The sequence below is a fragment of the Leptonychotes weddellii genome, chromosome 6 (assembly GCF_054177405.1).
Source record: "Leptonychotes weddellii isolate Sample4059 chromosome 6, ASM5417740v2, whole genome shotgun sequence".
NCBI lineage: Eukaryota > Metazoa > Chordata > Mammalia > Carnivora > Phocidae > Leptonychotes > Leptonychotes weddellii.
Window position 1 is genome coordinate 52199061 of NC_138374.1, and position 14448 is coordinate 52213508.

The 14448-nt window shown below is 36.3% G+C and overlaps 1 protein-coding gene across 3 annotated transcripts in view; it reads right to left on the reverse strand.

The window, feature by feature from the left end:
• Nucleotides 1–14448, reverse strand: part of MYPN (myopalladin) — a 95354-nt gene that overhangs the window by 69753 nt on the left and 11153 nt on the right. Inside the window, exon 1 of one of the 3 annotated variants that reach the window (XM_006728887.2) lies at nt 9009–9284. The exons of 1 other annotated variant lie outside the window; for it this stretch is intronic. The gene's annotated coding sequence lies outside the window, so the exon portion shown is untranslated. Of the gene's footprint in view, nt 1–9008; nt 9285–14448 lie in introns of those variants that run through there. One more of the 3 variants, XM_081824165.1, reaches the window with a different exon arrangement.

The window sequence follows — 14448 nt, forward strand, 5'->3', positions numbered from 1 at the left end:
TTTTTTTTTTTTTAATTTATTTGAGACAGAGAGAACGAGAGAGAGAGAGAGAGCACATGAGAGGGGGGAGGGTCAGAGGCAGAAGCAGGCTCCCCGCCAAGCAGGGAGCTCGATGCGGGACTCGATCCCGGGACTCCAGGATCATGACCTGAGCCGAAGGCAGTCGCTTAACCAACTGAGCCACCCAGGCGCCCCAGGCTTTACGATTCTACAACAAAACTTGTTTCAGTTCATTCCTTTCCTTTCCCTTATATTACAGCCTTACTTACATCACGAAGAAGGCTTCCTAGGAACTGCTCTAACTCTAGAGCTTTTAGAGTGCTCTCCAAAACCAATATCTAACTTGGCAAAGTAAGCAGTCACCTTGAGAGGACAATTAGAGACAGTTGAACGGATCACCTACAGCCAAATATTTTTCCACATGCTTGTTACAGCCTGAAATTGCCACTACTGGAGTTATTTGTTTGGGTGAAGTCTATTGTGCCTTAAAGATGAATTAAAAATGCACAGAGGTTGGATGAGTGCAAAGATTTATCTACAAAGATATTCATTACAGTATAGATGATAGTATTAAAAAATTGGAACCATGTTCAATAAGAAGTTAGTTAATTGAATTATACTCATTAAATAGAGCTATCCAGCTATTTTAAATTTGGTAGCACTGTAGATGATATACAAAATGGTATATGAAAATATAATTGATATATCAATTGAAAATTTGTCTCATGTGTGCATTAACTATACAGAAGAAGAGTTAAAGATATGTACAATAAGGTGCAAAATGCTATTTTAAAATGTAATTAATATACTAATGAAAAATCCTTCTCATTTATAAATCAACTATTTCATTACCCTCATTTGAATTTCTGCATATACAGTTGACCCTTGCACAATGCGAGGGTTAGGAGCGCCAACCTTTGCACAGTCAGAAACCCATGTATAACTTTTGATTCTTCCCAAACATAACTACTAATAGCCTACTATTGACCAGAATCCTTGCCAATAGCATAAACAATTAAAACATATTTTATATGTTATATGTATTATATACCACATTCTCACAATAAAGTAAGCTAGAAAAAAGAAAATGTTTTAGGAAAATCTTAAGGAAGAGAAAATGCATTTACAGCACTGTACTGTATTTTTAAAAAAATCTAAAATAATCAATGTATAAGTGGACCCACACACAGTTCAAACCCATGTTGTTCAAGGGCCAACTGTATTTAAATGTAAGGGGAAAAATTAAGTAATTTATAAATCAGAATAGTCTTCTATTTGTTGAACACTACTGCATATTGTGTTTTAATGTAACTTCATCTCTAACTCTGTATTCTAAGATGGCTTTTATCTCGAGCCAACATGGAATGAGCATAATTGGCCTTGGGATCAGATTGGTTTTCAAATTCTGGTTTCATGAACTCTCAGCAGTTGTGTGACTTTGAGGAAATTACTTACTTCTCTGAGCTTTGGATTCCTCATCTGTAAAACATGGATAATACCTAATCTCTACGAGAGTGACGATTAATAACATCATGAATGCAAAGCCCTTAAAACAGGGCCAGCCCCTGTAATGGACACTCAAATGATGTTAGTAAAAAACAATATTTAGGTGGCTCAGTCGGTTAAGTGTCTGCCTTTGGCTTGGGTCTTGATCTCCGGGTTCTGGGATTGAGCCCCACATTGGGCTCCCTGCTCAGTGGGGAGTCTGCTTCTCTCTCTCTCTCTCAAATAAATAAATAAATTCTTTAAAAAAAAAACAATATTTAGGTAAAGGTGATGTTAACGTTGAAAAACTTTTAAGAACTTTATATTTATGGTGGAAGTAGGTAAGAAAATACTCATAAAAAGTAATCACTGCTCTCTGTAACCATTTTTTTCTTTTTTAAGAAAAGAAGCCGGGCGCCTGGGTGGCTCAGTCGGTTAAGCGTCTGCTTTCGGCTCAGGTCATGATCCCGGAGTCCTGGGATTGAGCCCCACATCGGGCTCCCTGCTCAGCGGGGAGTCTGCTTCTCCCTCTCCCTCTGCTTGCCGCTCTGCCTACTTGTGCTCTCTATCTCTCTGTCAAATAAATAAATAAAATCTTTAAAAAAAAAAAAAAGAAAAGAAGCCAATTGAGGTGCAAATGCGTGCTTGTCTGATGCTTATGGTTATAAGAAATTATTATGATAACAAAACTTTCGAGTATTCAAAATAAAGAATTGCTTTAATGTTTGAATTTAATTAATGTTTAATTAATTTATTTAATGTTCTTTAATGTAGTGTTTATTACCTAAAAATTTGGAGTTAGATAGATGTGGTTCAGATCCCAGTTCTGACACTTTCTGGCTGTATAAACTCAACAAAGTCACTTTTAACCTCTATAAGGCTCAGCTTACATGTCTACAAAACAGGAATAATAACACCAGCCATCTCATCGATTGAAGTGATGATTAAATGGGCTTGGCATTTAGTAAATGTTCAGTAAATGGTAGTTGCTGCTATTATTATTATTATTATTATTATTATTTTACATAACAACTCTAGTGACATACCAAGGGGTTGATCCTAGGACAAAGTTTGAAGAGCAGCTGAGCTGCAGATTTGCAGTTAATTCAGCACCATTCATACTCTGTTGAAATACATGTAGTCTCATGAATGAACTGTGTTGCCTGCAGATTTTTGTATATATTTTCTTTGTTAGGTGGCTGCCTGTCCCCACCTCCCTTCACTACCTTACTGGGCCAAGTTCTACATGGTCTTCAGTTCTTAGCTGAGACATCGCCGTGGGATTTCGTCTTTGTTCTGGGTTGGGTACCTCTGCAATATGCTCGCAAAGCACTCTGTCCTTACCTCCAAACACAGCAATTATCACAACATAGTAAATTGGCCTATTTACTCTTTGGTCTACCTCTCTTTGTGTTTGTACAGCACCATCTCTGTGCACACAAAGTGCATAGAAGGGGATCAATAAATATCTGTTGAATTCTTTTGTTCATTAGAATTTCCTGCTAAATCTGTTGTTGTTTATCTTTTATTTTAAGTGCAGGATAAAATAAGACAGATAAATAGAAATCATATTTACAAAGAAAACTTACAGAGAAAAGAAAAATATAAACTGGTAAAAGCAATAATAACTTCAAGGTGACTTTCAAATAAGAATTTATTTATGGTGGGTAAAATAACTGGAATTATGCTTTTCTTTCATACCAGAAGTATCAAAGAACATCTGATTATAATCAGAAACCTGGGTTTGAATCCCAGCTCCAACACTAAAAAACTGTGTTATCTTGAGCAAGTCATTTAATGATTCTGAATCTCAATTATTCTCATCTTTCCAATGGCATAGTAACAATTCCATTTCAGGAGATTCTCAGATGCAAATGCACATATAAATTGTTAAGCTGATGAATATTACTTATAATAGGAAATAAGAAAATGTAGCATTTTCTCTTTCAAGCATTAATGTAAAAACTATCTGTTATAAATTTGTACTTTTAAAAAGCCCAAATGCTATTATGGATAATGTAGCTTTCATTTATTCATCCAATAAATATCTATTGAGCATCTACTATGTGCCAGGCACCATTCTAAGCCCTATGGATTCAGCAGTGAACAAATGACAAAGTCCCTAACCTTATGGAGTCGACATTCTAGTGGAGAAGACATAAGTTAAGAAGAAAAATAAATAGGGTGCCTGGGTGGCTCAGTTGGTTAAGTGACTGCCTTCGGCTCAGGTCATGATCCTGGAGACCGGGGATCGAGTCCCGCATTGGGCTCCCTGCTCGGCAGGGAGTCTGCTTCTCCCTCTGACCCTCCCCCCTCTCATGTGCTCTCTCTCATTCTCTCTCTCTCAAATAAATAAATAAAATCTTTAAAAAAAAAAAAAGAAGAAAAATAAATAAGGCAAGGGAATAGGGAATGAAGGGGAAGAGAGGAAGGTATGCTATTTTAGCTAAGATATCAGGCATAGCTTTTAATGTAGTAGAGAGGTTAGTCGTGTGATCATCTGGGGGTGGAGGGGTGGGGAGAATGTTCCTAAGTAGGAAAAAAGTAAGTGTTAAGGCAGAGGTGAATGTTTGCTGTGTTCAAGTCAAGCCCATTGTGCCAGGAAGTGAATGAAAAAGAAGAGTAGAAGAAAAAGAAGTCAGAAAAGTACAAAGTTAGATCACGTGAGGCCTTGCAGATCATGGGAAGGACTTTGAATCTTATTACATGTGTAAATGGGGAAGCATTTTAAAGTTTTGAGAAGCAGATGGCATAGATTTGAAAACACTTAATCACGGCTGCTATGCAAAGAATCAAGTTGAAGGGAGCAAGTGTGGAAACAAGCAGATCAGTTAGGAGCCTTGCCATATGCTATGTAAGAGATGATGGTGGTTGGATCAATGAATGGTACCAGTGGGACATGGTGAGAAATGATCAGATTTGAGGTATTTTTTAAAAGTAGAGGCAGTATAATTTGTTAGTTGACTGAAGAGAAAGAGCAGAGTCAAGGGTGACTCTAATATTTAGGACCTAAGCAACTAGGTGAGTGGTAGAATCATTTCTTTGGATGAGCAGGTTTCAGGAAAGGAAATTAAGAATTATCTTAGACATTTCATCTGAGATGTTCAGAGTGACACTGGACTTGTTTCCTTCTTTCTGCGTCTTACAAAATTGAAACAGATTTAGTGTCACTTTCAAAATAAGAATGAGTAATTGTCTGAAAATAGATCATGGATAAGGTGAAATTGTCCTAGGTTAGAAATGAAACAATGTGGCATCAATAATCAAGACAGACTTTAGTAAATAATTTAAACTAATTTGGTGACATAGAAGGCTTATTGAATGTTCTTTACTTTACTTTGCTAAATAGCTCTATTTTTTTCCCCTGGGATTTCTCCTGACGAGAGGATTTGCCCTGAGAACTTGCTGAAAATTAAAGGTCTGGTTCATAATAACAAAACTGTTGATGTTGATACCTTTGGGCATATTTCTCAACTCATGTTAACTGGGCACTACCTTTTTTGTAGGCTCTAAGAAGACCTTGTTGGAAATATCATGTGGTATACATCCATCTTTGGGTTATAATATGAATATTTAAACTGGGGCATTGACCAGAGAATTGGCAAAACCTAATATGAAGTAACTTGGACTCATGTAAACACTGAAGTTTTCTGGCTATGTAGTATCATTAGATATCTAAATGAAAAAACAAATCTGGTTTCTAGGTAGACACAAAAAAATAGCTTAATATTTAATAATTACTCATGTAGAGAGCTGGAATGGGACAAGATAAGACATCTTTAAGTAACTCACCTCTAACCTGAGGATGAGCAAACTCCCCTGCTTACTTCATAGTTTTGTTTGTGAAAGCACTTTAAAAATGTACTTTAAAAATGCAAATTGAAGGTAATAATTTTCTGCTGATGTGTAATTATTATACCTAGAATGTTTTTAGGGGAAGAATCTTCAACAAAATTAGGCTTTGCTTCCCTCTCTTTAATGCTGGTATTGACCCATTTGTCTTGCCTTCTCTGTCCTATGATGTCCCACACAATAGAAGTATCTAATTCAGTTCTTTCAGAGAAACTTGCTGGGCCAAGAACCAAATCCCATTACATAGGAACTAGTCCTGGAGAGTTGGGTACAGATCATCTTTTAAAAATTTGGCTGCAGGGACTCCTGGGTGGCTCAGTTGATTAAGCATCTGCCTTTGGTTCAGGTCATGATCCCAGGACCCTGGGATCCAGCCCCACGTTGGGCTCCTTGCTCAGCAGGGAGGCCTGCTTCTCCCTCTGCCCGCTGCTTCCCCTGCTTGTGCTCTCTTTCTCTCTCTCTGTCAAATAAATAAATAAAAATCTTTAAGAAAAAAATAAAGGTGCATTAATTAAAAAAAAAGTTGGCTGCAGAGGGGATGCACTTTGAAGTAAATCCTTCTTCATTGTTATAGTTTTCATCCATTACTATTACAGGGATCACCCCCATCTTAGTTTTATTTCTAGTCTACTTTTGGTGTGAGTGACATTAGTAATTTAATAAGTTAGTATATGTTGCATTATCAGAATAAGGACATGAAATATATGGAAATAAGTCAGTAGCAATATGGAAATAGTGTAAGGTCTAGTCTCTTAATTCCTCTTTCAGTTTGAAAGAGGAAAAACAGCAGATAAAAACAAATAGAGACAAATGCATACATTAGAAGAGAATGTGGAACTAAAGAGGCAGAGCAGAGCTAATACATAGGAGAAACAGTGGGAATCTGTTTAATTAGGGACATTCCTTAAAGGGCAGGAGTTAAAGGAAGGAAAAGGTTTTTAGATAATAGGCCAAGGGTGAGTAAGCCATTCTCTTATTATTGTTTTAATTAATTGGTAAAGGTGGGAAGGTAGGAAAGAAAGTAAGGATTTAGTTTGAGTGGGAGAAAAGAGATTGGCTTCTATGAAACATACTTTCATACGTTTTTGAATACAGAACAGGATAAACACGTAGGAAAGTAAAGGATACTGAAGCCAGAGCCCAAAGTTAGTATTTAACCTTGACAGCAAAGAAATTGTGTAAAAGTAAACTCTACAACCTGTAGAAAGGCTAATGAAAGGCCAACAAGAAGACTTCAGGCATCTAGGATGTAAAAAGAGTTTGGTGGTAGTCATAAGAAATGAGGTTTTCTAGCACTCTCAAGATCTCACCATTTGTGGTGAACTTAGCTCTTAAACAGGAAATCAAAAATGAGAAAACGTCGATCTCATTAACTCAAAGATTCATTTTAAATAAGAAAAATAAGAAAACAATAGAACATTTTCATCCCTCTTCAGCCTGTCAATTTTCTTTAGATGATGAAGGATTTGAAAAAGATAACTTCCCAAATTACATTGATATAACATGCTGGCTAGAGTGGGAGAGGAGCAAGTACCCCAAAGAGGCTCCAGATCTGAAGATCTAGTTTTAGTTCAAGTGCTTGGTGGGAAGGCTGTGCTGTGCCCCTCCTGGAGGGTGTAGAGCATTGTGACTCCGAGTGGAGGTCTATGCAACACACAGCCTGTGCAGAGCCTGTCAAGGTGACTCTGGTTATACACGAACTCTGCAAACTCTGGTGACTGCAGGTAAATAGTCACATAAACATTTGTGCCCACCAAAAATGTATTTGCTGAATATATGCTCTTAAATTTTTAAACAGGTTCTTCTGTCTGTACTTGGGTTGTTCCCTTTAAGCAAAAGTGCAATGCCCTAGCAGTTTTAAAAGCTCTTTGTCAAGTATGAAGCACCACAGAAATTTAAGAAAATACTCCATGGTGTTTGATTCTTCTATACCTCCTAAGAGAGGAAAAAAGTTAAGATAATTCTTTCATTATCTGGGTCTTGTTAAAGGTAATAACACCAGGTGACAAGCAATGCCTTTGTCAAATCTCAGTGTCAATGAAGGAAACTACTGTAATTATTCTGGGGTTAGCAGCATCATTCGTCTTGTATTTTCAGGTTAGCAAGCTGAGTTCATTACTCCTATTACATATAAGGAAATACCTGTTGAAAAATTTAGCTGTCACTTTATTTCATTAAAGCCCCTTCACATTGAAATGTGATTTATCAGCTGTCCTGTTTCTTCAAAAATAAACCATCTCTATGAATTCCAAAACCCAGCTTGGATTAAAAACTCATTCAATTTTTGGTGTCCATGAATTGTGGTTCTGAGTCCCTTCCACTGAATGGACTAAGCACACTGTAATAGGAACATATAATAGAGCCTGTATTCTAAATTACAGATCTATAGAACTGGGCTTTAACACATTAGTATGAGTTCCAATAGCATTAGCCATATTCTATAAGTGGGAATAGAGACAAACTTCCAGAATTTGGATAGTGTCCAGCTGTTTGTTTCATAGTCCATTATTACAAGATTCTGTAATGGCTATAATTTTGTCTACTGACAAAGTAAGTATAATGTGCATATATTTCAAATTTCCTGGAATGGCCTTGATTTTAAATATTTTGTTTGTTGTCAAATCATGTGTCAGACAACATATCTTAATTTTTGTTTAAAAATATGTTTATTATAGCTTTAAGTATAGACATTCTCAATTTCCTAGAAAAGGATTATGGATTTTACGTGCACTTAAGAGTTATTATTAAGGAGAGACTGAAAAGTTGTGACAAATTCTTTATTGAGAATTCATTTCATTATTATCAATGTGAAAGTAATTGAACCGTAATTTTTTGAGAAAGAAAACTGGATTTGTTTCTTTCAAACTGACTGACTCAGGATCTTTAACAAGTATGAGTAAAAATCTGTTGATAAAATAGTAAAATTTCTTAACACCACTGCTGTAATGTTTACTTTTGGGGAATGGAAATACAGATTAATCCATGTTCTCTTTTTCTTTGCTTATATGGTTTTTAAAATATAATTCAAGATGTGCATCTAATTACTGCTAATAGTGCAATGTACCAGGCCAAACACTTGCCACTGACTGTCAAGTGTCTTTCTGATGTAGTTGAAGAGAAGAGAGAGAGAGAGAGAGAAAGGAGAAAGAAAGAGCAATGTCCTTTGAGCAAGACTTTTTGCAGCTGTTGTGTGCATTAATCCAGGGAGCAGATCTCCCAACACTAAATATAGCAAGCATATCCTTTTACATGATAAAAAAAATTAAAATGAAAGTCTTTAACTACGGAGTCATATTATTTTAGATTTGATTTCCTTTAAAAAGGAAATAGGCATCGCACACATATTCTCTATACGAACACCATTATTTTAATAAGTGAATGTGTGGAAATACCAATGATGTATGGAACATGTCACAACTTCCTCTGTTGAGGTATTTCTCCTTAGGACCCAAGGAGGCTGTGATCTCTGTGAGTCTCATCAATCCCCTCTGAAACCTTTACATGTAGAAAACTTCATTTTTTCGCAAACTTTTGTGTCCCATCATACATAATTAGGAAGCTATCCTAGGTTTCACTCTAAACAGCAATAACTAGGTCTCTGAAATATCCCTTTTCCCATTGTCAGTGCCCTGTTATCAAAACACACTTGAGAACTTAAATCTGGATATTACCTTTCTTTTTTTAGTTGACCCAGATGAGGATGTCCAACCCAGGCAATCCACTGTGATGACAATTATCCAAGGAGAACTTTTGAGATGAAAGCACAGGAGGAAAAGAAAATTCTTCACGCCCTTGGAAATCGAGAGTAGCCGTCCACAGAGAGTGAGGAGTGAACCTTAGTTTCAGTGAAGATGGCTGTAAGAAGCTGGACAACCTGTCACCACCGGAGCCAGAGCATTTGTCAGCTCACAGGTCCCAAGTTATTTTGAGCTGTATAAACCATGTGCCTGTGAAACATTCCACCTGATTGGACAGGAGAAAACTGAGCAAAGGGATTCCATAGCAGGACAGCACCTATGGGCAGTGGGGGTCAATCAGTTTTCCTACCTATAGAATTTCACTTCTAGCTAGAGGCCCAAGTTGTTTATTGATTTATGTTTGGAATTAATACTAAATTCATGACACCATGTTCCATCTGTCAAAGAAAATGGCATTATTTTTGAAATACATCAGAATTCTTAATTTTTAGGAACTTTAATTTTAATGGAAAATTTATTATCATTTAATCACTGATACATTTTAGGAAATTTGGCTGTGAAAAGCCACATGAAGCTGAGGCCTAACATTTTAAAAGTGGAGAGTTTTGGAACCGTTCATCCAAAGGCTAAGCAAAAGCGGAGAAGATAACTAACATTAAAAGTTGTTAATTAGAGATCACAAAAACAAACAAACAAACAAAAAATGGAGAGGAAAAAACCATCAGCCTGAGAGTAAACCCAGTAACGAATTAGTTTGAACAAACTGCATCAGAAGAAAACCAATCAGATACTGTTTAAAAGTCAAAATGACTATATAACATAATAGATTACAACTCCTATTCTTGTATTAGTATCTGGAATAACATTTTTGTGTATTATTTGAAAAAGTCTATGCCAGATGTCTTCTTTCACAAGCATTACCAATCAATAAAAAAGAATGCTTAACCAAACCATCATCTGCTCAAAAACCTTCTTTGTCAAAGTATAGGTTCTTTGATATTAATTTCATACATTTTCAGAATAGAAATTTGGGGAAAAAGAAGTTAACTCCATTGCTTGGTACAGATTAAGTGTGCTGTAATGTCATTAATCTTGGCAGAAGCCTGCATTCTGAAAATTCAGGTAAATGTCATTGATTATTTTTTAAAAGTATCATTCTTAGATTTCGATAGCATGAAATACATTGGCTTATAGCTGGCTTCTTAATTAAATCACTCAACGGTTTGTAGGAATTCTTTTCATTCATTCATTCAATAAATATTTACCAAATGCCTACTATGTACCAGGTACTGGGTATAAAGCAGTGTACAAAATATACCAAAATTCTTAACCTTATGGAATTTACTAAGAGCTCTTTTTACCTTTTTTAGGCATCTTGAGACTCCCTATTGTATATTGAATAGATATAACATTTCTTTGTTTATTATGATCACATCAGAGGTTTCACTACTCCCTTCTTATGCAGCTTTGTATTTACACAGGCAAAGTGAAAAAAAAATTGAGGAAAACTTTTAAATAATCCAGGTTAAAATTACTATTACTGAGGAGGGGAAAAGGTACAAAAAGAACTGAATTATGTGGATAGGTTGTTTTTATTACCACGGTAGTCCAGATCTTCAATGACAGATTCCTTTGTTCTCTTACCTAATCCTGTGCTGATACTAACCTCAAGACTACTTATTTGTGTTTATACATTTTCTGTTTATGTGGATACTCCAACAATTTCTTTTTATTTAAAGATAAGATCTTGGAGCGCCTAGGTGGCTCAGTCAGTTAAGCGTCCAACTCTTGATTTTGGCTCAGGTAATGATCTTGGGGTTGTGGAATCTAGCCCTGCACTGGGATCTGTGCTCAGCAGGGAGACTGCTTAAGATTCTCTCTCCCGGGGCGCCTGGGTGGCTCAGTCGTTAAGCGTCTGCCTTCAGCTCAGGTCATGATCCCAGGGTCCTGGGATCGAGCCCCGCATCGGGCTCCCTGCTCGGCGGGAAGCCTGCTTCTCCCTCTCCCACTCCCCCTGCTTGTGTTCCCTCTCTCGCTGTGTCTCTCTCTGTCAAATAAATAAAATCTTTAAAAAAAAAAATTCTCTCTCCCCCTCTCCCTCTGCCCCTCCCACCAAACCTCCCTCTAAAATAAATAAATAAATCTTAAAAGGGAGAAGAAAGCCTTTCTCCCCTTTTCTAAATAAATAAATAAATAAATAAATAAATAAATACATAATCTTCCCCAACTATCCCACTCAGATCTTGAGACCTAATCAATATAACTGCTGCTAGTTCTTCATTAGGGATGTGGGAAAGTGGAACTATTTCAGGTAAAAAGAGATGTGCTACAATTTGATTTTCCAAAGGGAAATGCATATACATGCTGTAAGTGAATACATTTCTACTTCCATACAAACTATGCCATGATAAAACAGTGTACAAAATTTTTTGAACACTGAAAAAAAGCTGGATGTAAATATTAAAATAAATAATATTCAGCAATTGTGGACACCTTGCTTACAATACATCAAACCTGGTATTCTAGATTCTGTTTTTTTAAATTAGTTTTTTCTCCCAAGTAACCCAGCCTCTATCCTGGGTATCATTGTAGTACTTATATAAACATTGTACCACACACCCACTAGTTTAGATTTTACCAGAGTTTATTGATACAAAGAATAATTTTTAAAACTTTAAAAAATATTCCGACATAGTTAAAAAGAAATTTCAGAAGTGACAAGTAAACACAAGGTTACATGTCTTAAGCCTTCCCCATAAAGTTGAGTGGCCCATCCAACACATGTGTTTATTGTGGTTTGACCATGATCCTGTGCTTGCCTTCAGCTGTTTTCTTAATTCAGTCACTCAGCTACAGAAACAATTTACTCACATTGGGATGATCCACAGGAATACTGAGGAACCTGGAAGATCTATGACAGAGGAAGTCTTCACTTGGAGGATAAGCATGCAAGAATTCTGCCCTAGTAGATTCATGTAAAATTTTGTATTTCCTATTTTTCCATATTGCTGTAGATTTTAATTCTTTAAAAGAAATTGCGCACATATACCAAAGTTTCAGTAAGTTTTGCTTAAAGTTCACAGGTTTATATTCACTTACCCCCCTCTAGTAGCAGATGAGAAGAACAAAACCCCCTCTATATCTTATTTTTAAAGAACAGAGACATGTATGTATTTCCTAACATTTGTTAATGAGAAAAATACACCGAGGAAAAGTTCTTGTCCATCCAAAATGATATATGTATGGTGGACTATAGAGTGTCTTATCCAAATCCCATGATACAATGTAATTGAGAAATACAATTAAATCCTTATGAAATTTCTTTTTCATCTAAACGGTATTGAAAATGCTTACCTAAAACTAAAACCAAAAACATTAAAAAAGGTCTAAGCCCAAAACCCATTTAGTTTCAAAAACTAAAAACATTTTTTTAAACTATACACAGAACACCTATTTTTAAAACATTATCCTGAGAAGTAAATTTGTGGGTACCTGTGGGAGAAGCACCATTCCTATATCAATCAACCAGGATCATCCAAAGCCCAAATCTCACTGCCTAACTTGTGTCAGCCACAGAAGTATCATGAAGGAAATATGATACTACCCCGCCAGAGTAATGAAGGGTATTTACAGGGTTCCGTGGCAGATCCAGGGACAGTCATTTAGAACAGATTGCTCTTTCAGATCAACTTTAATAACTCAGTCTGCACGATGTTCTTAGCCTGGAGGGATGGTGGGGGTGGATAATGACAAAGATGACTAAGGAAAGACTTTTCTTGATCTTTCCTTAGATAAAAAGGATAATAAAGATGGAATTTTAAAGAATAAAGTAGAAGAATGGGCAAAATATCTATACACAGGATGCAGATGACATGTGTAAATACCTTTATTTGATATAAAATTAAGAATATGGTCAATACATTTATTAAAGTGAATATGGGAAAACAATTATTATAATACTCGATGTGTGTTCCTCTAATTTTAGGGTAATTAGATTAAAGCTTTACTACGTGGTTTTCATGAAGACACGATAGGTCTTTCTTCATTTTTAAAAAGATTTTTCATTTATTTACTTTTGTGCATGAGAGAGAGAGAGAGAGATAGAGAGCGTGAGCATGCACAAGCTGGGGTGAGGGGCAGAGGGAGAAGCAGGCTCCCCGCTGAGCATGGAGCCTGATGTGGGGGGCTCGATCCCAGGACCCTGAGATCATGACCTGAGCTGAAGGCAGATGCTTAACCGACTGAGCCACCGAGGCACCCAACACAATAGGACTTTCTTTACTTGTACTTTTGATATGGAGAACATATCAATGTTTACACTTTTTAGAAAGTATTATTCCAGGGCGCCTGGGTGGCTCAGTTGGTTGAGTGGCTGCCTTCGGCTCAGGTCATGATCCTGGTCTCTGAAGTACGTATTGTTAGAATTCTACAGATGAGAACCTGAGGCTTAGAGGTTAAAATCTGCCCAAGGCCTCATAAGTGAGTGACTGAGCCAGGATTAAACATAAGGTTAACGCTAAGTCTGTGCTCATAACCACTGCAAATATTTAAATGTTCACATTTCTAAGGTATTTGCAAAAAAATTTAAGGATAAAAATGAACAAAAAACATACTCTCTTTTAGTGAGTATTTTAGAGGAATGCTATATAGAATTTTAAGTTTATAATTTTTCTGACTGAAACCAGCTCTGAGGTGTTTTGGATGACTAAACAAACAAAAAGAAGAGAAAATACAGAAGGAAAAAGGCAAATGTTTTCAGATACATTATCTTCAATATTTTAGCTGAGAATATGAATTGTTGTGTACAATGAAACATTGGGTAGTGATTTTGAAAGGTAGGGCATTGGAAGACAGTCTGAATGCTTTGACAGACCTATTTTTTTGTTTCTATTTATGATAGTCATTTTGCTGAGAAAATTTAACAGCTTTGCTCTTTTGAAAGTAGATTTAAATGCTCTGGTATTACTTCTCAGCACATCAATATGGGTCAATAAATATTTTGCAAGTTAGGGATAGGAAAACAGCAGTTGAAATATTCTCTCTTAATAACGTTAGCACTGAATATATTAAATGCCAGTATGCTAGGCTCTGGGTGATTCCACTCAGATTCTATTTTTGGGTAGCACCAACATCTCAGAAAGCCAAAAACAAAGTTCAGTGTTCTTACCCATGACCCAGATAATCGCATTAACACTAATGATATGAAGGAAAGGAAATGGGAATTAACATTTCTTCCGAGTGTACTCTAAGCCAGGAGTAGCCTAAGTTATCTCTTATTTAATACTCAGATCAACTCTACAAGGTATTGTTACTTGCAAGTTACAAGGAGGAAACTGAGTCTTAAAGAAGTTTAGTTTTCCCAAAGTTACCCAACCAGTGAGCTGCACAGCTGGGTGAATTCAAATCTAGGCAC